This window comes from Sapajus apella, unplaced genomic scaffold (assembly GCF_009761245.1).
Source record: "Sapajus apella isolate SASKATOON/1434 unplaced genomic scaffold, GSC_monkey_1.0 scaffold6, whole genome shotgun sequence".
NCBI classification, from domain to species: domain Eukaryota; kingdom Metazoa; phylum Chordata; class Mammalia; order Primates; family Cebidae; genus Sapajus; species Sapajus apella.
This window is the reverse complement of record NW_022436946.1, coordinates 80256255-80269082: the sequence shown is the minus strand read 5'-3', so window position 1 is coordinate 80269082 and position 12828 is coordinate 80256255. Positions and strand designations below refer to the sequence as shown.

The 12828-nt window shown below is 33.9% G+C and overlaps 1 long non-coding RNA gene across 1 annotated transcript in view; it reads left to right on the top strand.

Moving 5' to 3' along the window:
- The first annotated feature begins 1375 nt into the window (after positions 1-1375).
- Positions 1376-12828, top strand: part of LOC116549778 — an 18530-nt gene continuing 7077 nt past the window's right edge. The window contains exons 1-2 of the long non-coding RNA XR_004268061.1: positions 1376-1468; positions 8324-9479. This is a non-coding gene — a long non-coding RNA (uncharacterized LOC116549778). The remainder of the gene's footprint in view (positions 1469-8323; positions 9480-12828) is intronic.

Here is a 12828-nt window from a genome sequence, read left to right as displayed (position 1 = left end):
ACGCAGCACATAAATATAATGACCTACTGTGTACCCATAAAAGATAAAATTGAAAAGTAGAAATAAAATAAAATATAGTTTATAGTCAGCTGTATAACTTATAAAGGAGATCTTCAATGAAGGTTTCTGATAACGCTCGAGCTTATGCCATTAAAATTGAGAGAAAAACATCCAGGACTCTCATGGACAGCTGATGTGTTCATAATGATTGTAAACTCAATATTGGCCAAAACAGGAGTTAATTACATGGACTGAACTACTAGAATACTATGTAAACCAAAAAGCATCTGAGAAAGGGCATTCTTAGTTTCCCCCTCCATTTCCCCACTATATTTCTGAGCCACTAGTAATGACTCAATTGAGAAGTTGATTTTGCTAAGCTTAAGGACATGTTCAGGAGATAGGCCTGTGACTTTCTTCAAGGATGATTTTGAGGACTTCAATAAAAGGTGGAAAGTGAGCTGGAGGGGAAAGAAGGAGAGTATGGCTATATTATGGATGCTCCTTAAGTTTTACAGCTGATTATAAACCACCCAATGAAAGGATAGAAGTAACATAAAAATTGTGGATGATAAAAGGCTACAAACAGTCATGGTTAAGGACACCATTGACAAGGAAATTTGGTTATTCTAGTAGCATACACCAATTTTACATAATAATTATGATTACTACTGATAACATATACTAAGACACATCAGAATCATAGAAATATTATGCAATTTTGGAACACATACTACAAATACAAAGAACTTAAGCAATTTTTTATGTTTGACAAAATCATATTTCTGTATGATTTTATAATGCCAAATAGACTGAAAATGTCTCTTTTGGACTTCAGAGGACTTAATAATAATAATAATAATAATAAAAAAAGAATGTGGTCAAAAGAACTGAATTTACAATTTGATTTGGGAAATTTTGTCAAATATAAAAAGTTCAAAAAACTTGACATCACAAAATAGGATCACAGGTTATTGCTAAAAAAAAAAAAAAACGTTATTCATTTAGCCAAAGTGGCAAAACAAGGAATTCAAACAAAAGGCAAAATCCTTTATTCTTTGATGGGAGTCTTAATTTCCTAAAATATAACCCTTAATAAACACAGCATAAGAACAATTAAATCTGTCTCCCAAACCTTATAAACAATCTGTTAAATTTAAAGTTCTGCAAACTTTTTGACCTTTTATAATTACTTATTTACAAGGGGGTTGATGCTCCAAGAAAATCTTGTCAATTTGACACAGGGACCCAGATGTTCGTCTTGCATCAGTGTGCCTGGATGTTAATGTTTAATTTATGGAGAAACTCTGCCCTACGTTTATCTCCCAAGATCACTCCTTACAATCTCATATGCCCACCTCCTCTGCAATAGTACCTGTCCCTAGAGGAGTTGGAATAGTTTTAAGTTCTATCCTCCTGTCTCATGGGTGCAGTTTATTTTGATTGTCATTTTCACATGGATCTAAAGGTTAGTCTTTAACTGCTGTCAATGCTTAAGATTTAGCAGGATTTGTCTCTTTTAGACCCAGGAGTCAAAGTCCTATAACTAATCAGCATAAATACTTTAAAAGCCATAAAGAAAGTTACATGGATGTGATAACCTTAATTTTAGAACTGTTTTTATCTCAGGCTTCCTAAGAAAATAAAAACTTAATAGCAATGACATACAAATTATTTTGATAAAACATAAAATCTGTTTGTTAGGCCAGTTACCAAAAGTCAAAAAAATAAAATTCTCCAGTTTTATTGTTTTTCTCTGTTGGCAGTCCATTTAGATAATCTACAGGTCAAAGCTAATGAAAATGGTACTTTTATTAGTTAGATATAGAAAGATTGTCTCCTGGGTTACAAGTAAAGTTTTCAGTTTTATAGAACAATCTAAATTCAAGATCACAGAATATTACATAAGAAGAAAACATTTCCTTTAAACCTTTAAGATAAAATATTTTCAGCACCAGGCCACAACAAGATTTAGAGATTGAGAGAAAAAAAAATTACAGGAGCTAACCAAAAAGTTGAAAGAGAGCTATTATCTCACACCTTCTCAAAAGGGAGAGACAGCTGAAAACAGTGAGATGCAATAAAAGATGAAATTTGGATTAAAAAAATTAAAATCTCTTAAATTTATTAAGGATAAATCAATCTTAAGGAAATTTTATTTTCCTTATCAATTCATTAGTATGTTGGTGTATTTTTAATGTCAAAGCCCAATCTCTAAACTATTATAAATACTTTTCTTAAATTATAGCCAATTCGACCACATAACGTCTTTTTCCCCCCATGAATCCTCTATTTACAAATCTCATTACAACTTACACAAATCTTTCATAACATGCTTAGACTGCCAATTTTATCCTAAGTCTCCTTCTTTCCTAAATAATTAGTAATTTTATTTTAGCACAAAAGTTTATCATACAAGATTCTTCCTTATATAAAATTTTTCTTATTAAAATTCTTACCCCAACTACTTTACATTTACAACTTTGTTTTTACATGTCTCTTATTTACTGGTTCCACTTATACTGTTCTAGAAATAACCTTTTAAAGGACCTTCAAGTTAAATGAAATATATATATTTTTTGCCCTGTCATCCAGGCTGGAGGGCAGTGGTGCAATCTCAGCTCTCTGCAACCTCTGCCTCCCAGGTTCAAGCAATCCTTCTACCTTAGCCTCCCTAGCAGCTGAGACTACAGGTATAAGTCACTATACCTGGGTAACTTCTGTATTTTTATTAGAGATGGGGTTTCACCATGTTGGTCTCAAAATCCTGAACTCAGGTGATGTGTTCCTCCTCAGCCTCCCAAAATGTTGGGATTACAGGCATGAGCCATGATACCTGGCCAATTTTTCCTTAAATAAAAACACAATATTTCAAAAGTATTCATTAAAAAGTCAGAAAACAACAGATGCTGGAGAGGATATAGAGAAATAGGAATGCTTTTATACTGTTGGTGGGAGTATAAATTAGTTCAATCATTGTGGAAGACAGGGCTGTGATTCCACAAGGATCTAGAAATAGAAATACCATTTGACCCAGCAATCCCATTACTGGGTATATGCCCAAAGGATTATAAATAGTTCTCCTCTAAAGACACATGCACACATATGTTTACTGCAGCACTGTTCACAATAGCAAAGACTTAGAAACAACCCAAACGCCCATCAATGACAGGTTGGATAAAGAAAATGTGGCACATACATACCATGGATACTATGCAGCCATAAAAAAAGATAAGATCATGTCCTTTACAGGGACATGAATAAACCTAGAAACCATCATTCTCAGCAAACTGACACAACAACAGAAAACAAAACACTGCATGTTCTCACTCATAAGTGAGAGGTGAACAATGATATCACAATGACACAGGGAGGGGAACATCACACACTGGGGCCTATTGGGAGGTGGGGGACTAGGGGAGGGATAGCATTAGGAGAAATACCTACTGTAGATGACTGGTTGATGGGTATAGCAAGCCACCTTGGCACAGGTATACTGATGTAACAAACATGCATATTCTGTACATGTAACTCAGAACATAAAGTATGGGAAAAAAAAATGAGGGAACTACTAAGGCCATTTTTGCCCTTTCATCTTCTGCTGTGTGATGACAAGTTACAGGTGTCATCTTGGAAGCAGAGAGCAGCCCTGATCAAACACTAAATCAACTGGTACATTTATTTTGAACATCTAAGCTCTAGAATTGTAAAAAAAAAAAAAAAAATTTTTCTTTATGAATTAAAAAAAATTGGAAATGACTTAGACATTTAATAAGTACATAATATATAATTTAATATAACCTTAGATTCTAAATTACAGAATTATATTCAGAATGTATTTCATTACATTTGCCTAATTAATGTTTTTTTTTAATAGCTTACCTAGATTACCTATGAAAACTGTGAGAGGAATCATTGATATTTGTTTTCCTGTTAACCACTTTTATAGCCTGTGAATTTCAGGTGTTTACCTAAGGGAGGAACTTCAGGTTCAATAAATGTTTTTGTTTTTTTCTTTTTTTTTTTTTTTTTGCCAGTAACTCAGAATTTAGCTATTTTTATTAAATCCACAATATTAGAGGCCTTATTTATTAAAAACATATATAAACAAGGATAATTATCTTTGGGGCTGCATTTATAGATTTATAATCCCCATGCCAAATTTTGACACCTTATATTATCTAGCAGAGATAAATATAAAACTACTTGACCAATATATCTGAAAATAATGTATGTTTTACATCTGAGGACATTTTTAATTTTATTTTACCAAAAATTATAAAATCAGCTTGTTTGTTAAAGATATACTTAAGTCATATGAATATGAAAAAGCTATATACACTTAAGTCTCTATTTTTCTGAAAAGTATTTAAGTGTTTTTTCTTTAAGCCAAATAATCTTTTAATACATTTTTGGTACTTAGACATATACAAAGCACATAAATAAATAGATATTTTAGACACACAGGTAAAAGTAGATCTCATAGATTCATAAGTCCCCGCATTTTTCCTATTTTAGACTCAATATCTTGATAACCTGTTTCATTACCCTGGGCTATTGTCAGCTAGATAGCCCTAAATTTGCATACTAACTGAACAACTCTTAGTTGAAATTCAGATAGCTAAATTTACATCTCAAAGTATGAAGAGAAATTCTGGTATGTTAGGGGGAGATTAAAAATGAATGCCAAGTCAAACATAAAATTATAGAAATCTACCATAGGATTTTATGTAAAGACCAACTTCTTTCAGAATTGTAGGTTTTAGTTTACTCTCTAATTTTAATTGGACCTCTAAGCTCTGGGCAGATGCCACACTGAATCCTGGATCTCCAAAAAGACACCTCATAGAATTAGGCCATGCAGTGTGCACTGTGTTATAAAGACAATTCTCTAAGTATCTATATCATGACATTTATTAAACACCCAAGAGCAGCTCCTGTTGTAATAACTATTTTAGTCAAAAAATCAGGCAATGTAGTACAAAAACTAGCAGTTTAAATCTGAGAGAAGCTTGTCTATTTATACCATTGGGATAACAAAAGGAAAAATAGATTTTTCCCCAAAAAGGAGTCTGTTGTCTTCTCTTTTCTTTAAGGAATCTCAGGCTAATAGAATTATTTTAGACCTCTCATGCAGCAGAGAATGGCAAGAAGGAGAGACAAGATGAAGAAAATGGAAAGAACAGAATTTAGTCAACAGAGGGAAAAAGAAACTAATTAAAAAACAAGATCCTAAAAGAGGAAATAAGCATAAAGACCTTTTTAAATACACACGCACACACAGAGCTAGGATATCGGCTTACTTTTACCATTGACTTTTAAGGGCTGGGCACAGCGGCTCATGCCTGTAATCTCAGCACTTTGAGAGGCCGAAGTGGGTGGATCACCTGAGGTCAGTAGTTCAAGACCAGCCTGACTAACATGGTGAAACCCCATCTCTATTAAAAATACAAAAATTAGCCATGTGGTGGTGGGCATCTGTAATCCCAACTACTTGGGAGGCTGGGGCAGGAGAAGTGCTTGAAACTGGGAGATAGAAGTTGTAAGTCAGCCATGATCGCACCATTTCACTTTAGCCTGGGCAACAGAAGAAGATTCTGTTTAAAAATTAAAATAAAATAAAATAAATAAATAAAATATGAAAGGATATATAAATTTTATATCTCGTTTTAAATCTTTTATTAGTATATTTTAGCTGTGACAAACTGCTACTGTTTTTAAATTAACCCAAATACCAAACCAGAAATAACTTGATTTAGGAACCAAACCAAGGCTGTCTTGGTGAAAAAAGGGCAGAGTCTTAGCTACCGGAATACAGCATGGGCAAAACTCTATTGCTCTTTCAATTTGGCTTGACTAGGAATAGGTAGGGTTGTAAAGTAAATAAAGCCCCTTTGGTCATCACAATCTTTTTTTCCATTTTTGGCCTTTCACTGGCCATTTTTCCCTATTTTTCTGTCTATTTTATTTTATTTATTTCTGGCTGAGAGAATCTAGCCAATTCAGAGGCCTTGCTCTGCATTATTTGGACCTTTATTTCAGATTTAATCAAGTCAGAGTTGTTCAAACTTAATTGAAAAAAGACTAAAACAAAAAACAACAACAAAGCAAACAAATATACAAAAATACAATTAAGAAAAAAAATTACAATTTATATGATTACTGAGAGCTCTAATGATAAGGAGAAGTTAAGACCAACTGGTTTTTAATCTTAAATTTTAGTCATTAAAGACAATTTCCAGAAAAGTCCCCAATTCAGCTACTTGTCTAGGAATTGGGCCCAGACTGTAGACAGCTCTCTACCATCTTATAAACAGGAAAAAATTCCAATTCACCTTCCACGTTGGAAGTTAGCTGAAACTCCAAAAAGAGTTTGCCTGTTCTCCATCATCACTGAAGTGGGAAAACTTTCCTTTCTTGTTGGAATCAAGTTAAACTTTAGAAAAGGTGTTGTACAGTAAAATAAATCTTAGATCTCAAACAAATTTGTGGAACCCAGGATTCTCTAGAGAGGGGAGCTCCCAGGTCTCGGCAAATTTTCCTCTTGATTTGATCAATAAAAATAGCTTAGGATGATACCAAAAAACAATAGAAGATTTGTCAAAGGTCAGGATTACCTCCACCAGGGTCTCCTCTGTTGGTTGCCAATTTGTAAACCAAAAAGTATCTGAGACAGGTCTCAGTCAATTTAGAAGTTAATTTTGCCAACGTTAAGCACATGCCCAGAGAGATCTGTGCCTTTTTCTCCAAAGATAATTTTGAGGGCTTCAGTATTTAAAGGGGAGAAGTGAGTTGGAGGGGTTGGATGCAAGGTATGGTCACATTACTGAATCTACACATTTCAAGAGAAGGGGATCAAGCAGAAGAATGGTCAATTATGTATTGTCTCACACTCAGTACATCAGCACTTTTTACAAGCTGAAGTGAACATAGAGTAGCTACTTGCGGAAATATTTATCATTTTATCTGTAGCTATTTGCTTAGTAACAAAAGGAAAGGAAGCTGCTTCCATGACTGCATTCAGCTTAACTTTTTCCTTTTGGCTCAGTGAACTGGTGCCTCAAATTTTCTTCTCTTTTCACAAATATAGAATCTTTTTATAACGTTTTTGTTTAAAATGTTGATTCTTTTTGTTTTGTTTTTCAGAGTCAAGAAAACTGTCTTTTTCTTTTAAGCTATTTATAACTTTTAACAATTGAGTAAAATATACTCGTGAGCAATTTTCAAGCATATTTATTTCTATTGGATTTCTATAAAATTTGGCAATTATTTGTGAGTATTCTTAACTCAAAGCATAATAGTTATTTGAATAAGTTTAATAAGAATCTTTTTATTTTGTAAAATAAAAAGATTGAGATACTGGTCATTTTACCAAGGCTTTGACTAGAATAGCATGCTTTCAGATAAAAGCCAACTGCATGATGACTTGAGGCTGATATATAGAGCTGGTAAAATCTCCTTAGTAAACAGTACTTCTATCTTGTTTTTATAGGATTTTTGGTCAGTGGTATGTAAAGAATGCCAATTTCTGACAAGCCTAGGAACCACAAATTGTCTTGCAATGTCAAGAAGAAAAGAATTCACCAAATTCATACCAACATCTGCAGTCACAAGTAGATCTTTGTTTGGGCTTACCTCTTTTAAAAGGTATATTTTGAGATTCCTTATTTAAAAAAAAAAAAAAGAAAAGAAAATCATGTTCCAGCAAAACCAGTTTTTTAAAGGATATGTCAAAAAACTGTTTTTTCTGCACTTTATGCAAATAATCAGTCCACATATAAAGGACTAGACTTTATTTGCCAAATAAATTGATCTTAGTATCGTTTTGTCTTTAATGGAAGCATTGGAGACAAAAACATTATGTATCTAAAGAAACTATGATATACCTGTTATTAGAATCTACGTTGTTATCTTTTTTTATGCTTTTCTTGGACTGAATCCTGAATATGAAATGTATCCTGAATATTTTTCCAGCTATAAGTCTCCAAACTAACATCTTAATTTTTTTCTCACATTTTTCTGACTTGACATCACTAGAAATTAAAACTGTGCTATTCTTAAAGTCCTGCTAGACAATTTAAACTTTGGGAAATGATATAGCAACTTATGTATATAGACAATCTTTGTGCCTGCCTGCTAATGTATGAAGGTCTCAGAAAATTCACCTGAATGCCTGGTTTGAACATGAATCCAGACGAATCTGTCAAATTGCCACTGCAATTTGAAGATGACTCAGAGATTCTAGAAAAGCTAGTCTATATACCTACTACTCCAGATGTTAACCTTTGTTGTTGCTTTGTTCTATTTTTTTCTGTTCCTTTAGAAATGCCTCATACTAGAGATTTGATTCCTTACGTCATGTATAGAGGCCTAGCCTATCTGCAATACCAAGTCCTGGAATGGGATATTGTTTTATAAATGAACTAATTTATTCTCAGTTCTAAGAGATGACTAAAGAAGATATAGGACAATATGCTTAAATTTGCTCTTTTTTCTATCTTAAATTATCTTTCTAAATCTTTATCAGTAGCAACCTCTAATTCAAATTTCTCTAAAGTTAACAGCTTGGGTTTTAATATGTGAAGCTTAAGTTTCAGAGTGGGAATGAAGGAAATTAAAATATTTTACTCTGAACTATATTTCTTTGACATGTTTTGAAATGGTTAACACTTGGCCATTTTGACAAAATGGCCTTGCAAAACTCTCTTAACTGGAAAAAAAAATTGCATCTATAGAGAATCTCCAATAATGCAGAAATGCCCCCTTCCCCTTTTTATTTCTTTCCCTAGATCCAGGAAAGATTGAGAGTTTGATGCCCTTTAAAGTCTAAAAAGAAACATTTATTATCTATTCTCTCTAAGGGAGATTTCACCTACATAACAAGGCCACCTGGCTTACCCAGCTTCTTCCTTTCTCTATTAACTTGTCTTGCCACTGAACTTGATTTACCTGTTTCTGGCTATGTTCTGATTCTGCATACTTTAATTGCCTCAGGATGATACATAAATTTCTGTAAGTTACTGAGAAGTTGAGTCTTAATTCTGAAGACTCCTATGCATATATTTTAAATAAATTTGTATGACTTTTCTTCTATTAATCAATCTGCCTTATGTCAATAATTTTTAGGGAAACTACATGGGGCCAAGAGCCTATGGCCACCAAAAATCAACATCACCTTGTTCTTGCTTTTAAGCCTATTCTCAAGCTTCAGTAAATCTTGTTAAATGCAATTCTGTAACTGGGTCCTGGGACACAGGGGAAAGCAGAGAGCATGGAGGCATCCAGAAGAGGCTTCCAATTCCCTGATCAGGAGGGGGACACACTGAGCTCCCTCCCCATCCAATTCTTTTCCTGATGTGTCAGAGGTTCCCACAAATGGGGAAGAGGCCCTGGTGGCACAGTGAGCTTGCCAATCAAGTAAATACTGAACCCAAAGAGTTTTGCGGAGAGCGATTTACTAGGCAGAGAGAGAAAGAGAAGTAGAGAGAGCTCCCATGCTGTTGTGGGAGGGGAATCCAGAGAGGGAAATCTGCACAGGTAAGTTGCAGTGGAGTTTTAACTTTGAAGTTATTCCTGCCCCATTCATGTTCTTGTCCAGTGAGAGGAGTTTTTTCAAACTTCCTCTGCAGTGATTGATCTTGGACTCTGATTCTGGATTTGCTGTCTGGCCCAGAATAGAGACCCTTCCTCCCAGAGTTTTTCACTGGCTTCTTATAAACAAAGGAGTACACTTGAAATTTTATCTAGGCAGGCAGGAAAGTTAGACAAAGAACTCTAGCTTCCTGGATGGGGAAGTGGATGGACACATGGCACTGGGAAGTTCTTGCCTTTGAAACCATGCCCCTTGTGGACCTGGAAGGACAAGTTTTTTTCCCATTAACATAGTCCCTCAATTCGATTCTAGTATATCTCAGCTAGAACCTGAGATTTTATATTTCTAACCAGCTCTCAGGTGATTCTGATGCAGCACATTCAAGGCCTAGTTTTGGAGTTGCAAGTGTAGAAGACTTGAAAAGCTGAAACTGGAGTTTCAATGATTAACAAAAATACATTTAAGACATGGCATATAATAAACATTTTATCAAAACATTTTATTTTAAACAGGGAAAGGGTATAAATACAGTATTTCAATTAAATTTCAATATTGTTTCTGAGCATATTGTTTAAAATGTTTTAAATAAAAGTAATAAGAGCCATTTATGACAAACCCACTGCCAATATCATACTGAATGTGAAAAACTTGGAAGCATTTCCCTTGAAAACCGGCATAAGACAAGGATGCCATCTCACCATCTCACCATAGTATTGGAAGCTCTATCCAGGACAATCAGGCAGGAGAAATTAAAAAAGGTATTTGAATAGAAAGAGAGGAAATCAAACTGTCTCTGTTTGCAGTTGGGATGATCCTTTATATAGAAAACTTCATAGTCTCAGCCCCAAAATTTCATAAGCTGATAAACAACTTCAGCAAGGTCTTAGGATAAAACAGCAATAAGCAAAAACCACAAGCATTCTTATACACCAACAATAGACAAGCAGAGAGCCAAATCATGAATGAACTCTCATTCATAATTGCCACAAAGAGAATAACATATCTAGAAATACAGCTAACAAGAAAAGTGAAGAACCTCTTCGAGGGGAGCTAAAACCACTGCTCAAGGAAATCAGAGAGGACACAGACAAATGGAAAAACATTTCACACTCACAGATAGGAAGAATCAACATTGTGAAAACGGCCATACTCCCCAAAGTAATTTATAGATTCAATGGTATTCCCATTAACCTACCATTGACATTCTTCACAGCATTAGAAATAAACATTTTTTAATTCATATGGAACCAAGAAGAGTTATATAGGCAAGACAATCCTCAGCAAAAAGAACAAAGCTGAAGGCATCATACTATCTGACATCAAACTATAATACAAGGCTACAGTAAACAGAACTGCATGGTACTGGTACAAAAACAGACACATCGAACAACAGAACAGAATAGAGATCTCAGAAATAATACCATACATCTACAACCATCTGATCTTTGAAAAACTGACAAAAACAAGCAATGGGAAAAGGATTCCCTATTTAATAAATGGTACTGGGAAAACTGGCTAGGTATATGCAGAAAACTGAAACTGGACCCCTTCCTTACACCTTATACAAAAATTAACTCAGGATGGATTAAAGATTTAAATATAAAACCCCAAACTATGAGAACCCTGGAAGAAAATCTACACAATACCATTCAAGATATAGGCATGGGCAAAGATTTAATAATAATAATGTCAAAAGCGATTGTAACAAAAGCAAAAATGAACATATGGAAAACTAGAGAGCTTCTGCAGAGCAAAAGCAGCTATTTATTTTGAAGAAAAGTGAAGAGACAACCCACAGAATAGGAGGAAATTTTGCAATCTATCTATCTGACGAAAGTCTAATATCCAGAAACTACAGGGAACTTAAACAAGTTCACAGGAGAAAAGAAAAAATAAACAAACATTAAAAACTGTGGAAATAAATAGACACTTCTTAAAAGAAGACATTTATGTAGCCAACAACATATGAAAACAAGCTCAACATTACTGATCATTGGAGAAATGGAAATCAAAACCACAATGAGATACCATCTCTCGCCAGTCAGAATGGTGATTATTAAAAAGTCAAGAAACAACAGATGCAGGTGAGGCTATGGAGAAACAGCAGCACTTTTACACTGTTGGTGAGAGTGTAAATTAGTTCAACCATTGTGGAAGACAACATGATGATTCCTCAATGACCTAGAACCAGAAATACTCTTGGACCCAGCAGTATCATTACTGGATATATATATATAAAGTTATATAAATTATTATTTTATAAAGTTACATGAATGTGTATGTTTATTACACCACTATTCTTAATAGCAAAAACATGGAATCAACCCAAATCCCCATCAATGATAAACAGGATAAAGAAAATGGGGTACATATACACTGTGGAATACTCTGTAACCATAAAAAGGAATGAGATCAAGTCCTTTGCAGGGACATGGATAAAGCTGGAAACCATTATCCTTATCAAAGTAACACTGGAACAAAAAAAAACAAACACCACATGCTCTCGCTTATAAGTGGGAGCTGAAAAAAGAGAACATGTGGACACAGGGTGGGAACAACACACAATTGGGCCTGTCACAGTAGGGTAGGGGGAGGGAGAACATCAGAATAAATAGCTAATGCATGCTGGGCATAATACCTAGGTAATTGGTTGATAGGTGCTGCAAATGTTCATAATGTATGTTTACCTGTATAATAAATCTGCACATGCTTCACATGTATGTTGGAGCTTAAAATTAAATTTAAAAAGAAAAGTTTAAAATGTTTTTATGTGAATGTGTATAAGTTATATGTACTAGTCATTTTCTGAGTTCAATAGATATTTTTGGTATTTTTCTCAGATAGTGGAATGTAAATAAGTATAATGAACACGTTAAAAATTTCTGTAAAATTCTTGTTGTTCCTAATTCTTCGTTTCAAGAAATTTGAAAGAACTATAAAGCTGTCAGGTAACAAAACATAAAAATAATTTTATTGACAATTTTTTGTGACTTATGTTTATAATATAAATGAAGTTTGAAGAATTGAGAAATTTGAAAAAGGACTCTAGAATAGTGTTTCTACAGGAACAGAAACAACATGAAATATTACGATATATAGCATGACATATATGTCATGACATAATATGATGTCATAATACAAACTCCATACATATATACACATATATATACACACATATATGTATATAAATATATATGTGTATATATATATATACACACACACACACACACACACAC